The 16,341-nt window shown below is 47.8% G+C and overlaps 1 protein-coding gene and 1 non-coding gene across 4 annotated transcripts in view; one reads left to right on the forward strand and one right to left on the reverse strand.

The window, feature by feature from the left end:
* LOC8033729 (rho-related BTB domain-containing protein 1) overlaps positions 1 to 16,341 on the forward strand; it is a 179,503-nt gene that overhangs the window by 31,696 nt on the left and 131,466 nt on the right. The window contains exon 1 of one of the 3 annotated variants that reach the window (XM_042287114.1): positions 6,062 to 6,238. The exons of the other annotated variants lie outside the window; for them this stretch is intronic. The gene's annotated coding sequence lies outside the window, so the exon portion shown is untranslated. Of the gene's footprint in view, positions 1 to 6,061; positions 6,239 to 16,341 lie in introns of those variants that run through there. 3 annotated transcript variants of the gene reach the window in all.
* Positions 3,051 to 3,124, reverse strand: Trnan-guu. The gene has a single exon. It is a non-coding gene; the product is annotated as a tRNA-Asn (tRNA).

Here is a 16,341-nt window from a genome sequence, read left to right on the forward strand (position 1 = left end):
CCTTGTTCGTGTGCCGGGCAGGTCCACACGAGATAGTGGAGCTTGGGTGGGACCCCTGCCCGACAGACAGTCTGGGAATCTCGGTGGGATGGAGTCAGGGTCGGTCGCGGGTAGAGTAACTGTGTATATAGGCTCTGCTTGCGCAGTTACTCTTGATGCGGTACATGGTATCTCTGTCTAGCCCTGGGGTCGATCACGCCCTCCCGTTTCTTAATTAAACCGCGGTGTCGGGCGCGTACGCCCCCGGAGTTCCCGTCGGTGTCCCGTCTTTAAAGCGAGGGCCGGAGAAAGGCGTCCGGATCGATTTGCGCCGCTGCGCGTCGCCCCCGCGGGTTCGTTGGCCGGCCGCACTGTGAAGGCGTCACCCTGCTGGATCCATCTCCGTCGCTCAGGCACCCGTCACTTCTTTTTTTCCCGGCCCATAAAGTCCGGCGTTGCTCGCTGAGCCATTTCCTCCGCCATTTCCTCCGCTTTTTGCCCAGAGCCTCTTCGTAAAGAAAACTGGAAACTCTGCAGCGCCGCCGCGGCTGTCGCCTGCGCACTTTCCCGCCCTTTCCTGTTCGGACGTTGACTCGCAGCTTTATCGTCTTGGGCCGAGTTCGCGCACACACGCAGGGTCTGCAGCTCGTGCACCTAAGCGCAATGTATCCTTTGTGTTGGTCCGTTTCCTAGAAGCTCCACGAAAGCTTTGCTTTTCGGGGAATCGGTGGCCAAGTGGGCTAAAGCGCACACCCAGCTCGACGCACGTGGAGCGAAAGGTCGCGCTGCCGAACCCAGGGATCGTGGGGATTCTGGGTTCAATCTCCACTCCTGGCCGTTTTGATCTGCATGGGCGTGGTACCGGCGTGCGGTCGTGTATCACTACCGCGTGAGCACGTTAAATACCCCAGGTTAGGAGTGGTACTGCACTGGCTAAACTGCTCGTCTACAAACCAGTGTCGCCCCATCCTGGCAGACCGACCTTGCGCTGTATAAACACTAAACGTATAATTTGACTTTTGATGTTTTTTTTTTTTTTTTTCTTGTTTTATGTTTGACAAATGTTTGGAGACCAGTTCAATCGTCTACACTCTAAAAAAAGTCTGTGCGTCTACTTACACGCACAACACTCGGAGAGCCAATCACCGCAACTTACGGAGGCAGCTCAGCCAATGACGATGCGGAAACATATGTTTAGACCAAAAAACGCAGACTGAGTTGTGACATTAAGCAATGCAAAACGCCACGCTTGCATTGCTTAATGTCACAGCTCAGACTGCGTTTTTTGGTCTAAACATATGTTTCTGCATCGTCATTGGCTGAGCTGCCTCCGCAAGTTGCGGTGATTGGCTCTCCGAGTGTTGTGCGGGAAAGCAGACGCACGGGCTTTTTTTTTTTTTAGAGTGTAGAACAGTGTACGTAACTGCACTTATGTTTGAAATTGAATATCTAATCAATTTCTATTTCAATAAATGTGTTCAATGAATGTTAATAAAAAATTCTTCATTGTCTGTGTCAACGGGATCGACCAAGACCCCAACAAAACGCAGGAAACAGAGGATACGGACAATCGAAAAGAAGCTATCACCAGGGAAGCAAATTCTGGCAGCAGCCAAACTAAATTCGCGAGGTCATTCAGTCAACCGGACTCGACTTATATCCGAAACAAAGCGAAGCTTAAAAGTGCCGCGTAAAAGTTCTGGGCAAGACGAAGTCGGTCGGTAACGCCCGACACCCTTTGCAACTATTTTCGCCAGGCGGGATTAACTATCGTTGGCGAGTCGACCGTCGAAACCCAGACCACGTACTGATTTTTTGTTTACTCATTACTTCGCTATTTTATATACTTAAAACGCAGTTGCGTATATATATATTTATTATTTTATTTTCACAGTCAGAAAAACATACCAAATATTCGAGAGTACTTTTGTTGAAACCCGATATAATAACGTGTTTATTGGATCGCGACTCTCCATAAAACTATACAATAAGAACCCTAATCGGAATTGGATACAATTGGGGTTATTGGAACCCAATAAATTAGAGCTATCGTAATTCCATGCTATAAGCTATATTGGATTCGATTTACAATTTGGGTATTATTGTACGCTCATTGGACTTTTCCGAGAGATACATGCACCTAGTGCTCCTCTGCATACTTCGAATTATATTGTTTTGTCTTCGAACTTTTAAAGATAAAAATCACTACCAAGCGTGTGAAAACGGCAATCCGCTAGCTTCGAGTTGGCCACTGTTGGTAAACATTGATGTAAACAGCTCATATGACGTCACCCCTTAAGCCAATAGAAATGGACGGCCAATTCGGACTGTAAATCCCTCCTCGCAACGGGCTATAGTCGAGAAGCCATTGAATACCATCCCCTTCGAATGCAACAGGGTCTCTCTTGTACTCCGTGTTTTTTCCCTGTACGAGATTACGCTTGGACGCTGCTGACCAGTGTGCGTAGACGCTAATTGGATTGCGCAGCGAGGGATGTGCGCCGACGCACTGTAAGCACCCTTTGCCTGCGTTTTCTAAGCCGAAATAAGCGGTGCGTGGCGGCGGGAGCTGCTAACATTAACGTTTTAGGAAAGCCACGAGAGTGGAGTTCTAGAACCGCCTTGCTCGGCCCGTACGTGTTTAGATTCTCGCGGGGTATTCGGAAAGCCAATCACTGTGATATATGAGAACCGATCGCTGCGAATGAGGAGAATCAGTCCGCCCTATAGATCAGAGTCGATCAGTGTGATTAAAGTCAGCGTGAAATGCCAATATCTGTGATTGATGAGAGCCGATCACTGCGGTTTCGAGGAGCCAATCACTGCTAATCAGTAGAGCCGATCGCCTGAACCAATCACTACGTCAGAGCTGTACCAATCACTGCAATTGAAGAGAGCAAACCACTGTAAAAAAAAAAAAAAAAAAAAAAGAAACATTACCGACACAATTAATTTAAAAATGTCCCCTTTAAAAAAAAGGGGACAAAAAAAAAAAAAAAAAAAAAGGGGGGGGGGGTAGTGAAATGTGCTACAGAACAATTCTCGTCAGAAGAGGCACAAAAAGAGAATTCCGCCACCGGGTGGACTCGAACCACCAACCTTTCGGTTAACAGCCGAACGCGCTAACCGATTGCGCCACGGAGGCGAACGGTACTTGCAAGAAAGTGATACGGCGACAAAACTGACTCCTTCTGAGTCAACGCATTTGGGCGAAAGCTGTTGTTTTGCTTCCATTGATTTTTTACTTTCGTTTTTTTCTGTAAATGGTCATGATTTCTTTTGGGCCCATTTGTGGGAACTGTAGAAACCTTCCGATTGTAAGATTTTGAAATCATGTCGTGTATAGCGGCGTTTCTTTGATTGTTTTACTTTTCTCTAAAGACCGACGACCAGTTCGCGCTTTCCGTTTTCCCCGCGGTTCCTCCTCTCCCCCTTCTACTCTGTCCACCGTTTCTTGTTTCCTCCTCCCCCATGATGAGGAGGATCTTCTGCCTTGCAGAATCCCGAGTCTGGTTGCCAGGCTTGCAGGTTTGAATCGTTGAATGACTCCGAAATTATGAATATAGCATATTTTACACTTCCAGGACACAAGCTTTCGGGATAGCCTTAGCGTTTCAGAAAAAGTACAGATAAGTTTATAATCTTCGAGTAGTGGTTGTCACTGAGGCCTCATCTTTCAAGGTCTCTCCGAGTACTGAATGGTTGATGTTGAGTTTGATAGCGAACAAGACGGTAAATGTATTTTAACGGATATTTTTAAAACAAAGCTTTTCAGCTTAAAAAAGAAACCCTGTATATTTTTCATAAAAATTAAACTCACTACGCCGAAGCCGTGCCTGAATTGAGATTAAAAAAAAAAGAAAAAAAAAAAGCGCGCAGTAAGTGACAAGGCGTCCGTAACATTGCGCCGCTAAATTGTGACCTTAGCTGAAAACTCAGTGCGTGAAACGTCTTCGAGCCACTCCAACCCAGGGCTCCACGCGTTCCGTCCGCTGGATTGTTAGCCGCTCCGCCCAGCCGCAAGACCACGTGATGCGTTCCGAGCTGTGGATTGGCCCCGATGGCTTGTGACGTCAGTTGCGGGCAGTCGTTGGGTAAAACGGTGTGTGACAGATAATCTCATGAAATTGATCCGGCTACGGCGAGCTACCTCGCGGTATGGTAAGTTGGGAGAAGGACACCTCGGCGGAGAGGGGAGGATATCCAGTGCTAAGTCGGCGCTAGATCCATCCCAGGCAGCACAAATGTCATATGAACGTCCACAGGACATCCCTGCAACGTTAGGACAACCCCAAAAACATTCACAGAACTAAATGTGGGATAATTCTACCGTTGGTTCAGCGCGGTGCTGCACTGCATGTGTATACAGAATGTTTTACTTTAATTTTACCCGACTTTTTTTTTTTTTTTTTTTTTTTTTACACAGAACGTCCGTTTTTGCTTTGAATGGACGAACAAACTTTATTGCAAGGATGGGTTACTACAGTGTCCGGGGCTCGGCGGACATCAATCAAATGCTGTGGTAGCGGCCACAATCGTTTGGTTAATTAAGAGCAAATTGTTAAATATTTTTTTAATTAATTGTTTATGGGTCATGTTGCAATTCCAGTTTTAAAGGCAGTCAATATGAGGCTAAACGAATGTAAACTATTCGCATAGGGATAATTAAATTTCATATAATCGGTGACACCCCCCCCCCCCCCCCCCCCCCCCCCCTCCTTTCCGTTTCGGCGCTTCGATCAGCGTAGAAAATAATAGAAATGATTAAAGAAAAGGGGTTTCTGACCTCAGTGACGACTAGAACAACAATAAAATATTATCCGAAGTGTAAAATAAACGTTTACGCATAGTAAGGGTAATGGCGGCGGCTAGCTGGTGAAACTGTACCATAAGGAAACCCCAGACGAGGTAAAAACAAAAAGGACAACAACACATGGCGCAGAGCTGTTTTAAGCTGACTTTTGGAAGGTATGTTTGAAAAATCGGGCGGTGAGGAATTAAAAATATCTGGAACATAAGATGAACGCATGTTTTTACCATAACGAGTGTAGCAATCGAAACGGCATACCTTGCAAGCTCCTTGAGGCGGGGGAGGCGGGGCGAAGAGATTTAAATTCATCATTCTAGTTATGATCGAGCCGTCAACCATGATCAAAAGTTAGGCATTGATAGTGCTTGAAAGAAATCAAAATTGGATGGTGTAAAGTTGTAGCATACATTTCTTAGAATTCTCTTGGAGATGTTCACATTTGTTTGCCATGAGCTCGACCATTCGGCAAAAGTAGTTATACCCCAGCGCAAATAGTTGTAAGCTAAAGAATAAACAATGCAATTACAAACATCGAGAGGCATGAATGTTCTGATAATAATAATAATAATAATTTCTTGACTCACGTTGGGGGAGAGGAGGAGGAGGAGGAGGAGGAGGAGGAGGAGGAGGGGCAAAAGGTAACCAGAATTTAAACTTGTCGTGATGGATATTCCCTCCCCAAATACGCGAGAACTCTCACCTTGCACCCCTCTCGCTCTCACCCCTCTCACCCCCCTTTTTATTAAGCTTTTTTTTTTTAGTTTTGTTTGAGATAAATTAAAACACACTGTATAGCGTATATGCCTCATGTTGTCGCTGCTATTTCGTCCTGCTGGCGAAAAATCTGCTAATAAAAAGAGAACCCTTCGGGCTCGTTGCAAAACGCGTCTTTCTGGCGCGGGGGCTCGTGCCGCAAAAAAAATGCGCCTTTCAAAGTCGCAATTTCGTGCCTGTAAGTAGCCTTTGCTGGCCCGAAGTACGAAGCATAGTACAACATGTCACGAGGTTTCTCTCTTGATGAGTCCTCGTGGGCGATCATGCGCGTCAAAAAAATGTCTCGGCGCAAGAAGGCGGCGCTGGTGCGTGTTGTGTAACGCACTCCAGAAATAGCGGCGTCATCGCTGTTTGTAAACACGACCTTGCTCCGGCGAGTGTGGGTGGCCGGGAAGAAGTGCTCGCCTCCGCTTCTCCACGCTTCTCCGCGTGCCCTTCGCGGCTGAGCACGGTCGCGCTCCGATCGGCCGAAAGGCGCCTGAGAAGGCCGGGGTGCGCGCGCTCGCTTCTTCAGCCGTCTCGAGCGCTCAGCCGGCCGGAAGGTGCACGCCGGTATCCCGACGCCCCCCCGGTCGCGTTTCGCGGCATCGCTTTTCTTTCTGCTCTGACCGTCGGCGGTGCCTATATAGTCCCCCGGCGCGACGTGTGAATTAAGCGTCTCCTGGTCGACGTCCGGTGAGTGCATTAATGGTGGGTCCGCTCTTTCGCGTCAACTGGCTTCCGCTCGCTGCTCAGCCTTGCCTGTGCCCGTCCGGGAAACCGGCCAAAAGGGAGAAAAGGGATGCCTTTGGGCCGTCGGATGTCTTTTCGGTGTTTATTCCGTGGGCCCGACTCTAGCGGAAGTTGGCCCAGCTTGTTAAATCGGCGCTGTATGCTCCTCGGGCTCTTCCCCTAACAAAACGGGGACGAAAACCACCGTAGCCGTGCACCGGTCGGCAGAATAATGCATACGGTTCAAAGAGTGCGAGGTTCGCATGACCCTGTGCCAACCAGTCAAAGTAAAACCGAGGGACCAGACCGTAATGAACTGAAGCAGCGGCTTTCTGGATGCTCGCGTCCAAGTGGATTGAATGCTTACAACAATAGCGGTCGAGCTCCTCGTTGTTGTCAACTTTTATATACTCGATTCTGCAGTGAATGCTGCTCGAATTAGTCATGTTTTGGCCGGTACTTTGGTGATCATCGTCCGGGAGATGTTTCCTAGCCCTGCCCGGCGATAGTTCCCGGGGTTCAAAAGCGGGCGAGGAAGATGCCAGACTCAATAAATTAAGGATTCCCAGTATCTTTTAGGCTATTACAGGGTGTTTGACGAAATTTCGGCCGGTTTTGAAAAAAACTACGCATCGCGCGATAAATAATAAGTTTGTCTTTTTTGATCCCTACCTAGGGACTTTTTTAAGGAAAATTAATAAAGCTCGGAATAATTGAGGTAATTATTTTCGAGTAATTAACTTTTTTGATTATTGAATTTCACGGCATGGTTTCAATGCGGAGCGCAAGTTCGTCTGCTTCTTTTGCAGCGGTTGCGGTGACGTCAGAATGACGCCGATCTCTGATTGGTTCTGACTGAAGGATAGTGGGTAGGCCTCAAGGCAGCTCGCATTGAGGTCTACCCACTATCCTTCCAATCAGAGCCAATCAGAGCTAGGCGTTCTGACGTCACCGCAACCCCTGCAAAAGAAGCAGACGACTTGCTTTCCGCATTAGAAAATTACTGGGCATAATCGAGAACCACTATATCAACATTCCAGAAAGATGTAAGGCTCGTGCTTCATTCCACGACGTTCCGAAAAAATGGTAAAATTTGGGCGCGTTTCTAGGTTTCGGTTTTCTATCGGAGCGCATCTTTGCGCCAGCGGTGCTGCCCCTCGTGGTCGAGGCGCGCAAGTACCACGCTTTCCTCCCTCCTTTACACTAAAAATATGCCGGTGCGTCTGCTCTCCCGCACAACACTCGGAGAGCCAGTCAGCGCAACTTACGGAGGCAGCTCAGCGAATGACGATGCCGAAACATATGTTTAGACCAAAAAACGCAGTCTGAGTTGTGACATTAAGCAATGCAAAACGTCACGCTTGCATTGCTTAATGTCACAACTCAGACTGCGTTTTTTTGTCTAAACAGATGTTTCGACATCGTCATTCCTTGAGCTGCCTCCGTAAGTTCGCTGATTGGTTCTCCGAGTGTTGTGCGTGAAAGTAGACGCACCGACTTTTTTTTAGAGTGTACCGCGTGGTTCTGGTCGGCGTGTTCGTGGATCTTGTAGTTTTAACGAAAAACGCGAGTGCGTTAAAACGGGATCTGCTTTGTACAGCCCCGCGATTTAAAAAAAAAATAAATAAATAACGCTTTCATTTGCTTAAAGGGGCCCTGCAAGGACGTTTTTACTGGTTTTTAATATGCGCCGAACCTGAGCGCACTGAACGTAGTAACTTATAGTGAAACTTTTCTTTTCTCGAATTTCGCTTTATTTTAGGAGTTATAGACAAACTAAAATTACAAAAAGAATCAAAAAATAACCTCCTTCATGGCGTCTTTGGTTGCTTGCGTGGCCGTGAACTAGAGGAGGGGTAGCGAGCTCAGCGAGCGCTCACGGCTGCCGCACTCCGTGTCGATGGCTCGAGAGGGCGCCACTAAAGCATGTTCTGACTAGGCTGTAAAAAAGCGGGCAGTCAGGGCGGCTCGTATTGCATTTGCTGCGCGTTTGAACACTAATACGGCATGACGCTTCATTGGTCACAAACGACAGCAAACACGGGGTAAAGATCAGTTCAGAACGGGAGCCACTTCGCGCTGCCATGCCGCCAAAAGGCCAAACCGCAAGCCAAAGCTGCTCGCCGAAGGCCTTGGGAACGCTCGGAGCCATACGACCGCAGCACCGCCGCGTACATCCGGGACCTTTCTACGCTCGCCGCTCGTTACTGCGTGATTTCACTACATCTTTCTAGTATGCGCCGCCTTTTCCACCGCTTGGTGGCGGGTATATCAACGGGTCATTTCTTGTTTCCATACTTAACGTGCATATGTTTCTTTTGTGATCTAAAATACTCAACAAAAACTATTTTCATAAATAATTGAAACTGTTCGGCGCCACTTATATTTTGTATTTCGACTAAAAAAAAAGCTTTTAGCGGCTCTTACCAGTAGTAAGGCCAGGACCAATCGCGCGCTTTCGGCACCGCGGGTCGCCACCGTAGGTGGAGGAGGTTTCCGTGTCGTCCGGTTAAAATATGACGCTTTGATATTTAGTTACTCTTTCCGTGCCCGCTGGCTTGCCCGAACCCCAAGAGATGTGGAAACCGCAAAAAAGGTCGACGCTTAAATATCATTGCAGGGCCCCTTTAACGCACGTCAATATCTCCTTCCCCCGCGATATGCTCTTGCCTCGGCCGCTTCGTATTTGTAGCCAAAGAAATTAATTTGAGCACACTGACCGTCAGCGAGCAGGCGCACGGGAAATCGCGGAAAATCGTGTCCCCGTCTCTTCCGCCATCTTGGCACTACCGACCCGCCATCCATACGGCGTGCACGTTTGTCGGCACTTGGCGCATCTGGTGCATTTGTTTGCCCCCAGCCTCGGCCAATGAGAGCGCGCTTGGCTGCCTCGTCATTGTTCATTCTCTGCGCGTTCGCTGTGTTGCCCTTTCATGGGCGTGCCCCTCCTTGCGTTCCGCCGCGCTAAAGACGCATTTTGGAACACTTGCTCGCAGCGTAGGGCGTTCGAGTTGCGAATCGTGTACGCAGTCACTGACAGCTTAAGAAAGGCGGGGCTTGGCCCGAGCATCTCAGTATCGCTCCGCGGCCAATGAGAATGCGGCATTGGCCGATGCTGATGCCAAAGAGCCAATCACGAGGCTAGAAGAAGCTTGATCACGAGAAGCCGCGCCCGGCGTTCCTGAAGCTGTCGGTGACAAAACAAAAGTTTCAGCTTTTTTTATTTTATTATTATTATTATTTTTTTTTTTTTTTCTGGTTAGAGCCGAGCGAAAGCGGGAAATCGGCCCGCAGCGATCGAAGGGGAGGATGCTCGCTCGTTTCCCGGGACGAGTCATCCGCCGTGCAATCGGACGTCGAACTCGTGTGTACATCACGACGATCAAGATGCATCCTCCAGGAAGAAATGGTCTCACCTTTTCTTAGTTTGTTTTATTGTTTTCACTGGCAACCATTCAGTTCCGGATTAGCTTCGCGCCCCTAACTAGTGACTCCAGTAAACTATAGGGGGCGCGCTGGTCAGGAAAATATGCGGACTAAAGGAGGTCGTTTTCGTCGTTCAGCACGCGGACCACCATAAATATCTTGCACTGTAGCGTAAAATCGCTGTTTTACATGAAAGCAAAGCGAATTTTCGACGCTGGAAACCTTCTAGTCAGTGCGTAGGAATGACGCGGCGGAAACATAAAAATAATTACTATGAACGATGTTTGTTTCTATGCTGCCTACGAGAACCAAGCAGCGATAGCAGACGACATAGTGGAAACGACCTCCTCTCCTGAGCTTCTCGGCGTTGTCGCTACACGGTGTCGGTTTTGCTGGAGTCGCCAGTGCTCCGTGTCACTAGTTGTGTGCAGTGCAGGCGAAGGCAACGCCAAGCGAAGAGAGAAAGGGGTCGCACTATGAAGGCAAGGCTGGACGGGACAGAAGGGCAATTGAGTGCGAGAAATGAAAGGGTGAGCACTGGGAACGTTAGAGAGGAGAGGAGGTTTCTCCTCTTCCCCAGCCTCCCTAGTGCTTGCCTTTTATCCCATCGCCTGGCGCTGCCTTCACCTGTACTGCACGCAAGTAGTGACACGCAGTATATATGGCTACGTGTATACGTGGGTGCGACCGACCGACAGAACGCGCCCTCGATCCTCCTCCTTTCTTCCTCCTCTCCGACCCAATCATCGTGAAACCTCGATTCGATGCGCTACGGTCACGTCCATGTAAACGGAGCCGATATCTGCTCGAATCCCATCCAAAATCTCATCCTAATTCCGAAACGGGAGCCACGGGTTTCAACTTTCATCCGTTGCTGCCGGAAGTCGGTTTTGGTCCGGTGCAGGCTTGTCGTGCCCTGAAGCCTGCAACGTGCACTCGCCGTGTTTTTTATTATATATATATATATATATATATATATATATATATATATATATATATATATATATATATATATATATATATATATATATACGTGTTATTTTTGTACGCTTGCACCTTTTAAAGCTCTGCTTGCAGTAAAAAAAAAAAAAAAAGATACTCCGTAAGGTATTAGGTAAGCCAATCACTGCAATCTATACGAAAAAACAAACAAACAAAAGAACTAAATTAAAATGAAAAAAACCTCACCGGAGTTGGCGGGCGATTTGGCGCTCGGGCGACCCGGTTCGGACACGGGAGGGGGAGACGCCGAAGACCTCTCGGGAACGGAGCTCGCCGGTTCTCCCGAAAGGAGGGATTGGGAGGTCATCACGGGGAACAGGGAAGAGTTCAGCGGGCTCCAGGTTAGTGGACGGTGAGAACGAAAGCTGGGACGAACACGATCGGTCGACTTTGAATGTTTCTCTTTCCCTCTTGTATGCTTCGTAAAAAATGAAAGACGTTTAGAAATCTCTGTAATGCGAAACTGAAGCGCAGCTCTTGAGGAGGAGGAGGGGAGGATACTTTGGGGGGAGGGTATGTCCCTCCTCCTTCCCTCCTCTTCCTCCTTTCGCCTCCTTTCCTCCTGCCGCTGAATTTGTTCATAAGTGACGTGACACGATGTCGTGACGTCATCTTCCCCGCTATATTTAGCGGGGAAACTGAACTGGTGTTGAGGTCACGTGGCGTCGATTTCCCCGCTTAATTTAGCGGGGAAACTTAACCCGCTAAATTTAGCGAGAAACTTGCCCCGCTAACCTCAGCGGGAAAGTTTCCCGCTATATTTAGCGAAAAGCTTTATCCGCAAAATTTTGCGGGAAAATTTCCCTGCTAACTTTAGCGGGGAAGCGTCCCATAATGCAACGCGCGCGATTACGCCGACGGCGACGCCGCTCAAACCGGAAACAAGCACCTATAAAAGCTACGCTCTAAAAAAAAAAAAAAAAAAGAAAAAAAATAAGAAAGTTGTTAATTTACTTGCAGATGTCGAGCGTTAGATCGCAACGACCATTATAGGTTATAGATCGCAGGCTCTGCGACTCCTCTGCGGTTCACCAACTCGATTCTCTGAGGTCACGCCGCTACGCAGACGCTTCACGCGAATCTGTTCCTGCGCACGCCCAATGACCACACCTGGTGTGGGCAAACGCGGACTCGATTGGAAGCAGAGTGTTGCTCTATAACGAGTCTATATGGACGCGTAGACATCGTCTAGAGGACATTCGGTGTGGCTGACGTTCACTCTCCGTCCCAACGCAGGCTGTGCGTGTTTTGGGCTCGCTTCCTGCAGCCTTCGACATTCGCGGTGGTGGGCTCTTCACGTGCTTTTGCGGAGGCGCGCCGACATTTTTTGGAGCGCCGCGATGGACAGAGCGCTTCACCGATTGGTGCTTCGACGACCCGGGACTCTTCAGCGGGCCCGAAATCTCTGTTCATGCGGCTGGCCGCGGTAATAGCCGACCACTTCTTCCGTCTGCCACCGCGTCGGTCAAGTTCGAATCCGATCTCTGGCGATCATGAGCAGGCTCTGTCACCTCGGGGCCATCAGGGTTGGTGACCGCCGTGGCCCCCTCACTAATGCCCGTCGTCTATCGATATTTGTTGGTGAGTCACTCGGTGTACACCGTTTTTCGCTTTGATTCGTTCGTGATGATTTGGGTGCCGCACCACCGTGTTGTTTTCGCGCATCGAGAAGTCCACGTAGCTCTCATCTTGGACTACGATGCACCTGGCTCACGATTACCGAGGTTATCCGGATGGCCGGGACCTCGAAAACGTGTGGTCACGTGAAAGCACGCCCGTAGCGTACCCCTCCTCCCCCCGTACTTTAACCCTTTTCATGTAAGTAAACGTTTTCATCATCATCATCACTTTGATCTTTATTGAGAGGTCTTGTATGTCGCCGCCAATAGAATCCGCAATCTGGCACGCGTTCCTTTGAATTAAGGTGTATCATATGTTTTGCTTTTTTTTTAACTTTGTTTTACTTTTGCTACTTACTTTCTATACCATAATACCTCTGGCCCCGAGTGTAACGAAATAAAGAAATAGCGCGCACACTAGCGAGAATTTCTCCCCCTTCACTGACAACATGAGGAGCTTCGCTCACCAAAACAAGTGTCGGCGACTCTGACCCGTCAGGTCTCCGTTAGCGCTGCACGCGGGAACTTTCGCGTTCAAGTCTATAGCGTTTGAGGAACGTCTTCGCATGTCGCGTTAGGCAAATTGGGAAACAGAAGCGGTGGCAATTGCCCCCCTCCGTTGAGGCTCGTAAAGGAGTGGAAAACCGGGACCGTTTATGCTGGAAGCGAGGTTAATTTATCTGTACGGGTCTATGGCTCTTTCCCTTTACGACTCCGGGTTCTGTGCGCGCTCCTTTTACAGCCCCGCTGTATAAACGATATGAGCCACGGCGCCTCCGAGGGTTCACGCGACGCGTCGACGCCACGCGCGCGAGCCTGATGATGGATACGCTTCGGGAAGTGTCGGACGCGAATATGGCCGCGCGGAGGAAAGCGCTTCGTTTCGTCCGGGGTTTCCGTTACCAGCGAAACACTAAAACGCGTTGCTAGCTAGCGGTCCTCTGGTCATTCATCTGACCAACATTTAAATGCCCATCTGTGGCAACGTGGAGTCCACGATAATTCAATACGGATAGCAAAACAGGAATTTTGTTTTTGTTCGTGTGGTTGGTTTTGCCTAAACAAAAATATTACTTGCGATTGAATGCTACGCGTGACCCTTCGCGTGCTTAGGTGGTTCTGTCGTCGAAAGATGAGGAGGAAAGGGAGGAGGAGGGGGAGGGGAATACCCTCCTCTCCGTACCTCCCCTCCTCCTCCTCAAGGGCTGCGCTCTAATTCGGCGTTACAGGGAGTTGTAAACGTCTTTAATTTTGATACTTCTTTTTTTGTGCTGCAAGTTTTGCTATGGATCTTTTGTCTTTCTGCTACCACCAGCATCTCTCCGAGTTGCAAATAAATGTTATCATTCTCATTATTATTAAAGGACAGTTGATAGTCCAGCGATATATCCGTTTCTTTTTCTCTCTGTACTTCCGCGTTTTCCTCTCAAGTTCAAGCAAGCTCTCTCCTAGTATCATGCACCAACTAGCTCAACCCAAGCCCATTATTCGCGATCATAACCGGCACTTACTATTTTTGTACGTAAAATATGAAAGTTCAAAGATAACAAACCGCCACAAAACCCAAAATAGCATTTTTGTTTTTGCAAAATATTGCCGTTTCTCAAACCGCACCTCCCTTTTACTCCACCGATACCGTGTCCTTTGCATTCGATTTGCAAATTGCAAAATGAAGTCTGCGCCGTGGCATTACGCAATGCAAGCATGATGCTTTGCATTGCGCAATGCCACAGCGCAGACTTCATTTTTAAGTCTAGACGGATCATCATTTGCTGAGCTGATTTCCTAGACCGCAGAGATTGGCTCATCCAACGTTTTGCGGGTAAGTAGACGCGCAGGCATTTCTTAGAGTGTACACTCTAAAAAAAGTCTGTGCGTCTACTTTCACGCACAACGCTCGGAGAACCAATCAGCTCAACTTACGGAGGCAGCTAAGCGAATGACGATGCTGAAGCATATGTTTAGACCAAAAAAACGCAGTCTGAGTTGTGACATTAAGCAATTCAACCGTGACGTTCTGCATGTATCCATCGTGTACCCATCCATTCGACACTCAACTGGGGACTATATACTGACCGCTGGGTGCGCTTGCTGACTCTGAATTGGGCCGCTGGGGCCTATGGAAGTGTCCGCTCTTTACGTAGTACTGTATTTCTCTATGGGCCTACGTACGAAGACCGACGAGCTTATGCCGAACCTAGCTACAACTAAGCATGATGTTGTTTGCCTCACGGAAACTTGGCTCTGTGATGGGATACCGGATTCGCACTACTTTACACCTATCTATAAGCTGTATCGCCGGGACAGAGATTACCAGAACACTGGACAAAAGTATGGCGGTGGCGTTTTAATTGCCCGTGAGTCATCTCTTTCGTCGCACCGTCGCCCCGACCTGGAATCCTTTTCAGAGTGTGTTTGGCTAGAGATAAAGGCAGGCGATGGCTTTAACTACCTAGTCGGTAACTATTATTTTCCGCCACTTTATGACCAAGTCCTTTTTTTAGAACATTTTGATAAGACTAGTGAACAAATAGATTTTACGAAGTTCAGAGTACAGGTTTATGGAGATCTTAATCTTCCTGGAGTAAATTGGCCGCTGAGATCTGTTAATGGCAAGAGCCTTATAACGACAAATAAGGCATCCTGTTTATTTTCGTTCATGGACTACTGTGACCTCGATCAACTGAACACAATCGAGAATAGCGCTGGAAATGTCCTTGACCTCGTTCTATCCAACATCTCAGTTGAATATGTGACCCCTGTTACAAACCCCTTAGTGCAAATGGATGTATTTCACCCACCGTTCGTAGTTGCATTCCGCCTTCCACATAAGAAGCCAGTATGTTGTGGCCACTCAACCTATCGTTACGCCAAGGGTGATCATTTGATCATGTATAAATACTTCCAAAACTTTGACTGGAGCGCGGTTCTTGCCATCACTGCTACTGAGTCGGCGTCCGATACTTTTTCTCCCATTGTTCAAGACGCTATTGATATGTTTGTGCCACAGCGCATTTCCAAGCCTTCAGTTTATCCTGATTGGTTTTCTAAGGATTTAAAAACCTATCTGCGTAAAAAAAATAACATTTTCATGGTCTTTTTAAACGAACTGGATGAGATTTATTTTACGCCCAGTTTAGCATATATCGGGCTCTAACTAAAAAGTTGTACCCTAGAGATACGCACTTGTACCTTGATCGAGTAGAGCGCAGCTTGAACTGGCGCCCAAAAGATTTTTGGCGGTTCGCAAAACAGCACACACGTGATACCAACCAGGGGATTTGCCTACGCAACCACTCAGATAACGACAGCTATGTTTCCTCCCCTAGTGAGGTTGAAAATGTTTTTGCCGATTACTTTAGCAACTGCTGTTGTATCGGGCAACAAGTTGTCCGGTCCTCGGATATCAAGATTGACTGCCATGACTTTTTGTCTTGTATTAGAGTAGACCTGGAAGAAATCGCTGAAGCCATAGAAAATCTAAAACCTAAGTTATCTTGAGATGCCGACTCTATCCCATCTTTTATCATCAAGGGGTGTGGTGAACTGTTCATACCCATCTTAGGGCACATTTTTAACCTTTCTCTTCGTTCTGGAGTTTTCCCATCGTTATGGAAATCTGCGGTTGTTGTAACAATTTTTAAAAGTGGTGATCGATCAATTTCTAGTAACTATCGGCTCATATCTTTGTTGCCGGGGTTTTCCAAAGTATTCGAGCGCGTTATACACAAATGAATTTTCTTTTACTTCCACCGGAAATTCGATGCTTGCCAGCATGGTTTTCTGACTGGTCGGTCGGTTAACTATAAAGCTTTTCCTCATTTTTTAACTATTCTGTCCCTGTTGTTATGAACAGAGGGCAAATAAAATGTATTTATATTGATATGTCAAAAGCATTTGATAAAGTCAACCACGAGTTGTTATTACGTAAATTGTCTTTATATGGTTGTTGCACACAGGTGTGGGTAAATGGTCCCAAAGTTACCTATCATGTCGTCCCAACAGCGTTCGCATAGAAAA

The sequence above is a fragment of the Ixodes scapularis genome, unplaced genomic scaffold, assembly GCF_016920785.2.
Source record: "Ixodes scapularis isolate PalLabHiFi unplaced genomic scaffold, ASM1692078v2 PGA_scaffold9__187_contigs__length_104089568, whole genome shotgun sequence".
NCBI lineage: Eukaryota > Metazoa > Arthropoda > Arachnida > Ixodida > Ixodidae > Ixodes > Ixodes scapularis.